Source organism: Acanthochromis polyacanthus, chromosome 6, assembly GCF_021347895.1.
Source record: "Acanthochromis polyacanthus isolate Apoly-LR-REF ecotype Palm Island chromosome 6, KAUST_Apoly_ChrSc, whole genome shotgun sequence".
In the NCBI taxonomy this organism is placed as follows: Eukaryota; Metazoa; Chordata; class Actinopteri; family Pomacentridae; genus Acanthochromis; species Acanthochromis polyacanthus.
The window spans coordinates 10,649,203-10,663,022 of record NC_067118.1 but is presented as its reverse complement, the minus strand read 5'-3'; the positions used below and the strand labels follow the sequence as shown (position 1 = coordinate 10,663,022).

General features: G+C 38.4%; 1 protein-coding gene across 1 annotated transcript in view; it reads left to right on the top strand.

Annotated features, from left to right (window-relative positions):
• Positions 1 to 13,257, top strand: part of bsna (bassoon presynaptic cytomatrix protein a) — a 242,960-nt gene extending 229,703 nt beyond the window's left edge. The window contains 1 exon segment of the mRNA XM_051949918.1: positions 6,099 to 13,257. The gene's annotated coding sequence lies outside the window, so the exon portion shown is untranslated.
• The last annotated feature ends 563 nt before the right edge of the window (positions 13,258 to 13,820 follow it).

Genomic DNA, 13,820 nt, shown 5'->3' with positions numbered 1-13,820 from the left:
ATATACAATAATTATAACAATAATATGCATAAATACTAATTGTAAAAATGACCATTATTGCACATATCAATGGTTCTACATAGATATTTTGATAAATAGAAAATATAAATAGATTACATTTATTGCACAGATTGTCTATTAGTAGAAAGGATATAGTATGTATTCTTGTGTAGTAAAATAGACATTGCAGTTTTTGTCAAGTGCAAAATATTCATAATTCACATGGTATTGTACCAAAAAGATTTTTTAAACGATAATTTAGGAAAAGTCCTTATGCACATGGAACTATCCATCATAAAAAAGATGGATTTGTTTGTAACTGACACTATTTAAGGTTTGTCTACCTGTATTGGCAATTCATGCTGATTTTTTTATTGCAAATGCAGAATGTTGAGTTTTGTTTCATTTAAGGTCCCTATATGGTGAAAATTCGTCTTTATGATGTTCTGCGGTTGGTATAAACGATATGATATGAAGACAAGTTTCTGCTATTCCCCAAACCATGCCACAACTAGTTAGCCTTTACAAGCCAGTGCTAACTAACCAATAGTCATTGAGCTTAAACCTTCCTGCCTCCTCATTGCTTCCGGGCTGTACTTGAAGAATGAGCAGCTGCCTCTCAGTCCATCAGGTTTATTTACTTTCTGGAGCTGCTTCTGCTGAACTCTAAGATGCCTCTCCTAAGATTTAAACTCACCAGATGTTGTGCTGCAAGAATGAACACAAAGGTCTTCATGCACCCCCAGCACCTGAGGAGCCGAGCCCTTTGTAGATTCTTTTTATTATTTATGGAAATGTCACCACAACAATAGAAAAATCCTGTTAGCATGTTGTGCGACTAATGTGGCTAATGTTACCATTAACTTTGATGATATATCCACTGGTCAGATTTCTATAGAAACTGTAAATCTATGAGACTTCAGGGATAGATTTGAAACCAGTACACAATGATTGTTCAAATTAATGTGTTTTCATGTTGCTTGCTGTGCTTCAGTGCAACTTAAGCTCAGTATTTACATCTGTTAGCTTCTCTCCTGTTCTCTGTGCTCACATAAACTGCATTTTAACACAGCAGAATTCGCAATAAAGCCGTTCTCATTTACATATTTTTTCTGTTGTTAAACAACAGTGTAAGTATGAAATAGCAACTAAAACACAGCCCACTAAGACTACTTGCTAACCGGTGTCATTTCAGATCCACATACAATCTAAAATACTGATTTTGGAACGGAGATATCAGAAACGAGACATAAACAATGCTTTCTAAAAAATTTCCTTGGAAAAAAAAATCAGAGAGAAAATGAAAAGCAACATAGAGTTCCAGACTGACATTTCATTCATGCAATGTCAATCATAGATGCAGAAAGAGTCTTGTTCCTGAAGAAGGCGTGGATAGCAGCAGTTTATTGGTTCTCAGAGTAAAACAGGCCTTTTCAAACAGGACTAAAACCAGGGGTCATACAGTCATGGTGAAATTAACCATCTCTGTGGTATTCTGAGCACAAACAATGAAGATTTGTATTATTTTCTTTACTAAAAAAAAGGGCACAATATGGAATCTTTAAATGTAAATTGGCACAAGTTAATTATTTTATTATCTGATGTGGCCTGTCATTCTGTTGATTCAGAAGAAGAGAGGAGGTGTGTGACTGAAGGAAAAGTCTTTGTGCAGGTCCCAAATACAAATAAATGACTGATGAGCGAATACTAAGGCAATTAAGGAGGACTCGGCTCTGTTAGATTTTTATGATGAAGGTTTCTGCCTCGAGGCTGTGAGCCAAATCTGAAGTGCCACATCGCACAAGTGGCTTTACTCCTGCGTTATTTCAGGCTGCAGCGTAACGTGCGTCCTTCCCATTATGTTCCTCCAGGTGCTGCGTCAGCACCGACTGACAAGCTGAGTTAGGAAAATATCAGTGGCCTCGTTCTCCTGCTGCCTACTACAGCTGCTTCATACGAGAAATACTTAAGCATGGGAGCCACGAGGGAAAAGAAAACTCATTTTAATCAAGTTCTGTTTACTTTTTGGCCCATTTTATTGTTTGCTGCACTGGGATTTTCACCCTTTTCTTCACTGTAAACTCTTACCACTGCTTCTATTATTATGATTATTGCTGTTAACAAATGTCAAGAAGATTTGAAGGTTCATCTTCCAAGAAAAAAAGATACCTGCATGCATAAACTTTTATGATCTATTACAATAAATTCTGGCAACAGGATATCTGACTTTGTTCAGCTAGAACCCTTCACTTAAATAAACTGGATTACAACAGATAAATGTAGATAGTAGGTATTAGAATCCCTCTTTTTAACTCATTATACATCTCAATGTTTCATGAAAACCCAAATATAATGGTTTATTACATAGTTAAATACATGAAAAAGTCTTGCTTTTCACTTAAATAGGAGTTTCTAATCTTCATACGGTACATATGATCCATAATGCATTTCTTAGGCTTACACACCATCTAGTGGACAGTTTTATTTGTAAATCATTACAACTCTGCAAATCAACCACTTTCATATGAGTAGAGGCTCCTCGTGCATCTTTGGCATTCAGGAAATAAAGGATTCCAATATTAATTTGCTGTATATCGCCTACAAGCATCTTTAACAATTAGGTATTGTCAAGTGAAGTTACTGTTATTTATGGAGCACATTTACAGCCATTGAGCCAAAATGTTTTCAAGAAGCAAATTAACCAAACAAGACCTACATCGTTGTTATTAATTACAGAGATTTACCTGACTAATTTGTAAATTAAAATTAAGATCGTACAACATTTATACAGAAAACTCAATGATTCAGATGAAGACCTATGAACAGGATGGCCACGGTGAAGCATTTTGGTTTGATATACAAACAAATGAAAGAGTAAAGTTAAACAGGGAACCGATTAATAAAAGAGTGAAACAGCCATGAAGAACTAAAAGCAAGAGGGAAATGATGAACTTTCATTTTTAACTGAATATTCCAGAAACAGGACAGGATTTAATGTGATACAGGAGTCTGTTTCAGATCTAGAGTGACTCTTAAATGTGGGTCTGAGCTCCACACATAGAAACAGTCCACGGAGATAAAACCACTTGATTTAATTTGAGGTATATCCAAAATTAGAACACCGTATTTCACTATTTTTGGAGAAACACATCTGTCTGAGTGAAGTACAGCCACCTAACAGCATCTACTGCAGCCTACATGTGAGGTGTTTGGGGAACAGCGGTAAATTACAGTTGTCTATTGATACACAGATGTTTAGGAAGTACAATGTTTAGCCTGTGCTCAGTTTAAAGGAATGACATCAGACAACCTCAAGGAAAGGATTGGTGGGACAATAGTAAATGTTCTAATTTAAATATTTCGTATATATCAAGTCATTGTCAATCTTTGCATCTATGTAAACTATGGTATTCAAATTAAAACAACTAATCATCAACATGCAATATTAGGTAATACTATGCTGCACCAAACAAAGAGACACAACTAAGGCTACGTTCACACTGCAGGCTCAAGTGACCCAAATCCGATTTTTTTGCCCCTATGCGACCTGTATCTGATCTCTTCATGACAGTCTAAACGACACAGATCCGATTTTTTCAAATGCGACCCAGGCCACTTGGATATGTGGTCCTACTTCCGATACGTATCGGATCTTTTGCCATGTGATTTCAGTCTGAACGGCCAGGTCACATTTATCTGACCTATACGTCATTGGTACACGACAAACGTTCTTTCAAGCAAAACACGTCTTCGGGCTGCTGAAGACGTGTGTCTTGCCGTGACAGTGTTAAAAAGAGACGCTCACATATGTAGGTAAAGGTCGCCCTTGTCATTCGAAAATTCTGAATAAATTCTGCATCTGTGAAGCCTCTCACATCACTATCCCACCACTCCTGGCTGCGACTCCGCACCCACACAGTTCTCTGGACAGACATTGCTGCCACTGCCCCACAAAACGCCAGGACCAAAATCCTGGCTCTCGTCCTTCTTGACCTTCTCCTTAAAATGATTAACCCTTTAAGCTTCAGTCAATTCCAGCCGTTTTCAGTACAAAAAAATCGCTAATATTCTATTTTTAAATAAAAAAAATTACGAAAAATACGGGGAATATTGGACGCGCATCGGGAGGTGCATTTCCTTGAAAACGACCGATTCGGGGATTTTATACCGACTTCAGGACATGTTTTGGACAAAATAGTTTCCTGGCTTGTGTCATCTGATGTAAAAGGTTGGATTATAGCCGTTTTTTGTGGAATCTTTTTTTTGTGTGTAATAATAAACCCGGAAATGTGAGTCGCGCTGTGTGCTTTGAAGCCGTGTATAGAGAACGGATGGATGAATATTTGTTTTTGTCGGACAAATGTGTTTTTCTCACCCGCTGTGGTAATCGCATCTGAAAGTGGTTTATACCGGCGGATTCATGAGAATCTAAGCTTTCCATCGGTGTATAGTGTTTGTATAATCGCGTTTGCACCCGTCGGACATTCCTGAAATTCCTATGCAAATTAGTAGGTGTACCGCCGGCGGTACACTGAAGCTTAAAGGGTTAAGTTATAAATTTGCTAGCTCCGGCTGGACAGCAACTTTAAAATGGCCAGACATGCTCTACTGTTAGCGTCCATGTTTACTTCCGTAAACACTGAACACGCTCTCTGCGTCTCGTTGTTGTGTCCTCTTCATGCGGGAACCTTTTGGGTCGTGTGAGGTTCACACAGGAGATCACATACAAGTTGCATTTAATTGGAAATGTGAATGAACTCGCAAAAAAAAAAAAAAAAATCGGAATTGAGCATTAAGCCCTGCAGTCTGAACGTAGCCTAAGCCATGCCTCGATGGTTCAGTGCTATGTGCAGCTAAATTAATAGATTTCAGGTGTTATATGATTATTCTGAGTTGAGATGATGCAAATATTTTCAATATATGTTGAATATCTGTCGCCGTATAAGTCGAATTTTGGGAACCCCAGTGGGATCACACAAAGGGAGCCAGAAAGCAGATCAAAATACACTTTATTGTGCAGAATAATATCGCTACTTAACAAAGGCCAGCACTCACTCGCTGAAACATGGAACAGGGTCAGGCTCAGGGGAGCTTCTGTCCTGGAGGCTCACAACGGCATGTCCGGGGGGGTGGGGGATCCACGCCCTCTCTTGACTGTTGTGACAGGGGTCCACATCCTTCACTTAAGGACGGCAGGGGAAAAACATAGGCTGCTCCAGCAGCTGTAGGGCTTCAATGAACTCGTCCATCTCGTGTCTGTCCAGCATTGAGGCAGTTCAATCAAACATCCCCTGCCCAGTGAACCTGGTCTTTATGGCAGCAGATGGAATGAGCTGCAGGTGTGAGTCTTTCGCAGCTGCACCTAATCCACTAATCAGCAGCTGCAGAGAGCCTCACAGACCGGCCACACACCGGCAGGATGGCCTGAAGGGGGTGGGGCTAGGCCAGGCCAGTGACAATATCCCTCAAATACATTTCTCTTAGGGTCTTTTTTCACATTACCAAAGCTATAAAAGCATAAAATAATAGGCTTAATCAAATAATCCCAAGCACCATAGATGAGAGGGTCCCTCATCTATGGATTCTTAGTGGAAAGAAAATTGAAAACCAAAGGCCAAAAGGGTTAACATGGAGTTACCAAATTGATAACATATTGTGGCGCTATGAAAACTGTTCAGTGCTTTTAAAATAAATTATAACATTTTAAATTAAATCCTATATTCCGCTGGTAGCCAATACAAATGAGCCACAGCCAGGATGATGCATTTAACTTAGATCACATAAAAGGCTTTTTTTGCACACAAACTATAAACTGTTGTTTGTCCATGTCTGAAGAAATGCAGTCGCTATGTGCCAAACAAGTTTTGTTATGGTGTTTATGTGTATTTCATATATGACAAATATTAGTCGTATTTCTGGTGATTGTAAACAAGGTGAACGATAGACACTGGGGGCTATTTTGGTAGCACTTTCATTGTTTGGTGCTGTAATCTATTGAGACCTTTATGAACACATTATAAACTTCCAGACATCAGACAGAATTGGACTGTGTTCCATAATTTCAACTGAGTTCCTTTCTTTGTTTGCCTTTCTTTTAGATCATTCCAAGTCCAAGCCAACATCCATCGTCAGGAGGACTCTCCTCAGTCATCCCCCAGCCAAAGAATCACAATCAACCAAAATATTGCAAAGCCGAAAGAAGCAGTCTGCAGCAGTTTGACACATCTCTTCTTTACAAAAGAGCATTTGGGGGATGAAAATGGCTTCAGAAGAAACAGTTTTGTTTTTGCTGCTGTATTTCCAGGCCGGAAGGGGGAGCACTACTCATACCAGAGATCTACACAGCTGGTGAAGACAAGTAGAAACCCTGGAGGCCAAATTTGCCATTGCTGTGGATTAAACACTTCAGTTTCAATGGAAGGAAATAAAGGGGAGATGCAGTTCTACTCCCATACATCGACGACTCCACCCTTTATATGAGAGCTGCTATTTTCTGTTAACAGGGAATGGTAGCTCTGTTACAGGTGGTGGCATGAAGGAATCCTTGGTTCCACAGTCCTGTGCTCAAACTGAGAATAACAGCAACAAAACCAGCCTCTCTCATTTTTTCTATCTCTTCTCAAAGTAAAGACAAAGTGGGGAAAATGTTATAAAACTCGCTGCAGCAGGTTTTTCTGGTACTACAGACCTCTTGTTACCATCCACTGAGGAGGATGTAATGGAAGCGTCCTACTGAATGAATAAAACAACGATGTAGCCGACACAGAACGTCGGCGTTCTTTCCACGGTTTGTTTCTATCTACATTCCAGATCGGAACTGTTCCCTTCTTCCTCACCTCTCTGCGTTTTTCTTGAATGCTGATTCTTCCGTCTTTCTAATCCCTCGCCCAACAATCCACAACTTGCCATGTCTTTAAAGAAGTGTATAGTGGATTTAAAAAAAAAAAAAAAGTAGGAATTTGGAATGCATGGAACTTTATATCCAAGACCTTACACTGTTCATTATTGCTATACAGAGGCCATAAAGACACTGGGAAACACATCTTAGCTAGACGACGTCAATAATAACAAAGAAGAGAGATTACTGAAGCAACACAGGGATCTGGGAATAAGGAGCCTTTTGGTTTTTCTTTGCTTTTCTGTTTTGTTTTGTTTTGTTTTTTGAGTAAATCTTTGAATGGTATGCAGAATGAACATGGTTGGGATGTTTTTCAGCCATTACCAAGCCATTAAGACAACATTTACCTGCAGTGCTTGTGGCAATGGGGTATCTCCAACTGCTCCACAAAATTGGGCTCTCAGATATTTCTCATGTTGTCACAAGTGGGTGTCATTATTTTATTTTTTTTTGTGTTCTCTTTGTTTACCTTCTAACTTACTTTTGTTATTTGCCTGGTTTTTATGTTGCAGGTTGCCTTAATCATTTTTAAATGTTTTATTTTCGAGGTAAAAGTGGCATATTTTTTCCATCACTCCCTTTTTTATGTATCAGCTGGAACACTGGCCACAGAGAGATTAATTTATATTTTTTATGTTTTTTTAAAACAATTGTGATATTATTTTTCATTTATTTATTTTGTAATGTTTTGTTATCTCCATCAAAGCCTCCCCTGTCGAGTTTCTGACATCTTACTTATTATCAATAATTATAAAAGCAATAGCGATAAGAAAGTAAAGAGCACAATCTTGTGTCATTTTCAAAGCTGGTGGAACAGAAATGTGTTGCCTCCGTCTGTCTAACTGACTACCGCTCAAGTCTGACCTAAATGTTCTACAAAAATGAGCTCCAGTGTTGTGTTGCTGCTGCTGCTGCTGCGCTAATACACCGGACAGCAGGAGTTCACCTACAAAACCACAAGGTACCACCCAGATCTCTTCCTCCAACCAATCGTGAGACATTGGTGTCGTCAATCAGCCAATAAGTGGATGGGAGTGATGCACTGCTTTACATTAGCCAGTTGGAGTCTGATCTGAAAGCACTGCAGGGCAGCAGAGAGGCACTGAAAACGCAGACCAGTCACACTTCACGGCAGAACTGGACTCATCACCTGCGGGGGGTTTGGGTTTCAATGTGATTCTTCTGACCCTCCAAGATGGACGTTTATGGGGGGAGGGGGTACTGCTAAAAACAACAACAACAAAAAAAAAAGCTGTGCGGAGTTCCTTACACGAGTGTGTGTCAGCATGTGTCTTCACTCAAATGTCAAATGTGCACGGTGCACATGAAAGCACACTCGAAACGGTGTCAAAAAGAGAAAAAAAACAACAACATGTGACTGAGGAACCAAAAATAACACACTTGGTTGTGTCACAAAGTCACTCGCCTTTTTTTTTTACTTTGAGTTTTCTATCATGGTGGCGTCCAGACCTGCAACCCAACCCCCCCATGAAGAAACCTCTCTCTCTCTCTCAGACTGTCAATTGTCATGGAAACTTCTCAGGTCAGTGTTCTCCCTGCTGTTGCTCCTGCAGTGCATTGTGGGATCTGCGGTTCAGTACTCAAAAATGTACTCTGTTAGGCCGAGCGTTGCAAGGCCTTCAGCGAAAACGAACCAACCAACCAACTTCTGCTGTATATTGTCTGTGTGAACGCTCGCTGGGAACCTTCGCATGCCGCCCGGCGCAGAAAAACCTCAAAGTCACCTCTATATTGTTCTGTTCCTAATGTTTGTATGTGTGTGGGGGTTCTGTATGCGTGTATTTGAAACAACCATCATCCAATGTGGAAAAAGAAAAACAAGACAAACACGAGTTCAACCATGAACAAATATGGTGGGCAGAAGAGGCGACCTCTCATCTCCAGTCGTTCTATGCAATGAATCATATTTGGGAAAACCAGAAATATGTGGAGGAAATAAGGAAAAAGAAACACACAAATGGGTAAAAGTCACACAGTCATTGTTTCTCACACCTGAGTTACTCCAGTACCATGTTTGCTTTGTTTCGGCATTTGTCGTAGATGATAATAAGGAGATTCTGTGAATTTGTTTGTGTATAAAATAGGTTAAATCTAAGTGAGGAAACACTAAGAAAGATTCACTTGTGTTAACCTTGCATGTTCGGGGTCCCTTCTCCACTGAAACAGGGAGTTTCTGCAGCCAAGCATGCGTCATGACAGCTGGGAAACTGCACTTTGCATTTATGTTCTCAGATGTTTCATGTAGCAGAAAAGATTTAAAACACAAAAAAGCTGCAAAAATCTTCTATATTTCCAGAGCAGGAGAAAACCAGATGGAATTCTTTGGTTCTAAAAACACTCTGAGAAGGTTCTGAAAAGTTCTAGTAATGTTTTCAGCAAGAAGTTGTTGTTTTTTTAGATTCCCAGAATGCTCTTCTGAAAAGCATTGTGAAGTCTGAAGTCATTCTAAAACCGTTCTTCTTAAAATGTACACTGAGAATGAGCTTCCCCCTTTTTTTATGGAAGAACATTCTGTGATGTATTACCTCAATCCCAAAACATCCTTAGAATATCGCAGGCAAAATGTTCCAGCTTTGTGAATTTGTGACATTCCGGGAACGTTTTATATAAAATAACAATAAGATCTGTAAAACACATTTTGCATCTTAGTTTTGGAACTTACTCTGACAACATCCTCCAAACATTAGTTTACTTTTAACATTCTAGGAACATTTTTTTGAACAGATAAATATCCTCCTGTTTTCTTTAAAACATCATTAGAACTTATAGACAATGTTAGCAAATGTTGTGGGAATGTTCCCTGATTCCTGGGCAGTAATTCCCACTGAGAATAATTGGCATTGCTGCTGTTAATATATGAGAGATATTTTGAAGAAAAAAACATTTTCAGCGACGGCAAACAATCCCAGTTGTCATGGACGCACCCAAGCAGCTCCATCTTGATTTCTTTTGCTTGAAGCAGGGATTAAGAGCAGACACAGAAATGTTGTCCAGAGATTTATATATAGAAAAATACTGAAATAAAAAATTTATATATATATACATGCACATATAAGAGACAGATGTCAATACTAATAATTGGTGTCTTAATTTAGAGAAACTTGATTGTGCAGTTGTTGTTGTTTATGCACTGAACAAAGCTCCAAGAATGTTGAAGACGGTTAAAATACAAATACATACTTATTATATACTCAAGAAAATTACAGACTATATACGACGAAGGAAACTGCTACGAGTGAAGCACTATCCAAGGCATTCCTAAATTGAATTTGTGGTATAAGAGAGAGTTTGAACGCTTGTGTGTGTGAATGTGTGTGAGAGCGTTTACAGGTGCACTGCCATGGCACGCTAAACATCAAGATGTATAAGCTAAATACACTGTGTCACGTCAAATTTCTGTACCTCAGAAGCAAATTATCTGCAAATTTACCATCAGTCTTTCTTGTGTTTGCAGTCTGGTAGCAGCACACTATATAGCTAAGCAATTAAAAAATGCTATTTATGGAAATTCAGATTTTAAAAAGTGGTTTATGAAGTAGGAAAATATCCCTGAACGTATAATTCCTCCCAAGTCACTAAATCTGTGTAAAAGAAGTTAGTAGATATATATATATTTTGTGAAATGTTTATCAGATCATCTATGTAATAATTTATTTTTATCATACTGAGAAAGGATAGAAAGTTAGCTGGCATTAAGAAAGAGATTTACGTTTTTAATTTTTATAGACAGAGAATAAGAAATTATACAGAAGTTATCTTTTGCTGGGCTTATGCACAACCGTAATAATCAGATTGTTAAAAAACTGAATAAAAGTAAACAGAAAAACATTTTTGAATAGTATAGTTAAATAAGAAATGTACGTTGAATTGATTGGCAGCAAACTATTTCCCCTGGGCTTATTTTAAACTTGAAGTCAGAGTGGTTTTTCAGTTGTTTTTTTTCCTTTTTTGGCCTCTTCACAATTAAATTTAGCTGCAGGATTAAGGGTCTGATTATTCTGGTTCTGTGTGGATCCGAGTTCAGTCTATTAATTCCGCCGTGGCCCAAACAGACATCACTTCACTTCCACCAGAGTGTCAACACGAAAAGCTTAAAAATGAGGCGTCAAACCAGAACAAACAACACGGGAGAGAGTTTAAAGTCGCCCACAATTAATGCTGACCACTCTGTTGTGTCTCGTATGTTTTTGGGAGTTTGTAAAAAACATAAAATGTTCAATAAAATAATCCTCAACCACTTTTTGCCTCAGGAAAGCACACACTAAAAGCAGCATCGCAGCGGATGTGTTCAAAAGACAACAGAGAATAGTGATGGGTGTGTTTATGCAGGCGCATGAAATCATATTGAAAAGGAAGGGAGTCCGAAATATTTCAATTATTCTAGAGATTAAGAACAAGAACTGCATCTGAAACTTCTTTTTTTTTTTGCTCCTGCGTGAATCCAGCCACTGAAGGTGACTAAAATATGCATAGCAGCAAGGGCTTTAATACCACAATACTGGTCAGTGAAGAAAGCCATCCTGTTACTGCCCTCCAGCCAGTCGTGGTCTCTGTCTATACTCTGCATGATGTCTGTCTATTTCCTGGAAATGCAACGGATGACTTCTGTTAAGACCACAGCAATTACCAGTGGGGCAAAAATCACCAGAATCAGCTCACAGCCTGCGTTTTTCAGAGGTGTTTGAAGCACAAAATGTAGACAAATAAAACAGACAAAAGTTGTGTTCCAAATTGAGATTAATATCAGAAAAATCAACATTTTTCTCAACATTTGGATGCTTTGGTACAAACTCTTGCAATAGAAAACTGATGGATTCACAGACGAGAACCAGAAGAGGTTGCTTCCAAGAGATTTTTAAAAGAAGCAAATTTTAAGAAGGTTTGACTCGTCTGTGAATCTGACATCAGCAATAAGGCTGCATTCATGCACAGTCACACCAACTGGGTCAGAATTAGCCATGAAATTAAGAAGTAGAACACTCCATAAAGAGTAAAGACAAACAGCTCCTCCTGTATTTAAATGCAGCTTAAAAATGCTTTTGGGAAATCCAGACTGTGTGTGTGCGTGAGTGTTTGTCTGTGTGTGTTCTTAATCAAAAAGGTAGCATGCAGTGCTTGTACAGAGCGTAGTGTAGTAAAAGTGTCACCACTGCTCTTGCTGTTGGTCATAAATAAAGACAGTTGATGTATAGCAGGACCCGAGAGAAAAAAAGAAAGGTTTTCAAACACAAAAGTATATAAATATATAAATATAAATATATAGGAAGTCAATGTTTTCATGGGTGAGAGGTTGTAAAAGAAGAAAACCATAAGAGAAAAGCTACTGAGTCCATGTTTCACCATCAGGGAGCCTTTAGTCATCTTTCACCTGTAATGAATCATCAAAAAGTAAAAGTGCATGAGCTGGACCCCGACCCGACTCCCCCAAACCCTCCTCGACCTCCCACCTCACGGGCTGCCATGTTTTTTCCAGTGTAAATACCAGACCAACCAGAGTCGAACAAACAAACATGTAAATGCCATGAAGGTCCTGTACAACATGTAAATCTCAAACATGCCAACAGAAACACGACACACATGCACAAGAGGCACGAGAAAAGGCCTTTGCACACCAGACGGTGACACGAGCTGGAGTGTATGCAAGCCCACAACTCCCTGCCCCTGAAAACTTGTGCTTTTTGTGTATAATAATAATTAAAAAAAACACAACAAAAACCACACAAACAAACCAGAGCAGTTGTTAATTTGAATAATAAATGACATTGTGTACGTATGTGGCTGGCTCGTGCGGACTGTTCATTCAAAAAATAAAAAAAAGTTGTATTCGGATATGAAAAAACATCATAAAAAACATATTGGTCTGTGTAGAGTTTCTATACATGTTGTGTTTGTAAAACGAGATGACATCAAAAACTACTAAAAAAAAAAGGGAAAAATATTCTGGCTTCCATGTAATTTTTCGGGGGGTGATTTATTTTTATTTTTGTGGGAGATGGAGAGAGAGAGAAGGCGAATCGGACAATGGAGATGTGTTTTTAAGGAAAAAAATTACAACCCAAATTGAATGAAGTAAAAGGGTGAAAATAAAACACAGAAAAAGGTCGAGAGCCTAAAAATGACTACAAAGTGTTCCATTCACTGTTGTAAGTGCAATGAGCTAAACTTCCTGTTTCCCCATTGTAAAACCTTGTGTATGTTTCCGTGTATCCTCCTGTAAATGGGTGTAGTAGACCTGGTGCATCATGCCATGTAATGTGATGAATGACAAATTATGACCTTACAATACATTTCAATCAGGAAAAATAAATAAAAGACAAATAAATAAAAGCAAAAAACAACTGTGTGTGCCCTTATTTTGATAATTAGATTTAGATAGATTTTTGTTGGAAACACGTTTTGCTAATCAGAACATTTTGTGCTTCCCATAGCTCAAGAATCTGAAAATGCAGAATGTTTTATGTTTTTCTACTGATACAAGTAATTTTCCACATACAGCATCTCTGTTAGTGCAAACTGCAGAAGGCAAACAGCATTTTTAACAGGAATTATTTCTTCTGTAGAGAGTTAAAAATTAAACTCAATTAAGTGGTTAAAGTTTTAGTCCACACAGGATGAATCCGAAACACTTGCTCAGACTATGATAATAGATTTCAAATCAAGATCGCCATTTAAAACAATGCAATACCACATCTCAGTGTGTCTGACCCAGTGTTTAAACAGTCAGATCAATAGTTTTATAACACAGCACAGAAATAAAGAGAGCTTTACATCTGTAGCATAATCAGGCATGCCATTTAAAATCATTACAGGCAATATAACAATATTGTTTCTGATGTTTATCCTCTGATTGATTTTTTTATTATTATTTAGACTGTAACAAACATGATTTATGTATGGGTTT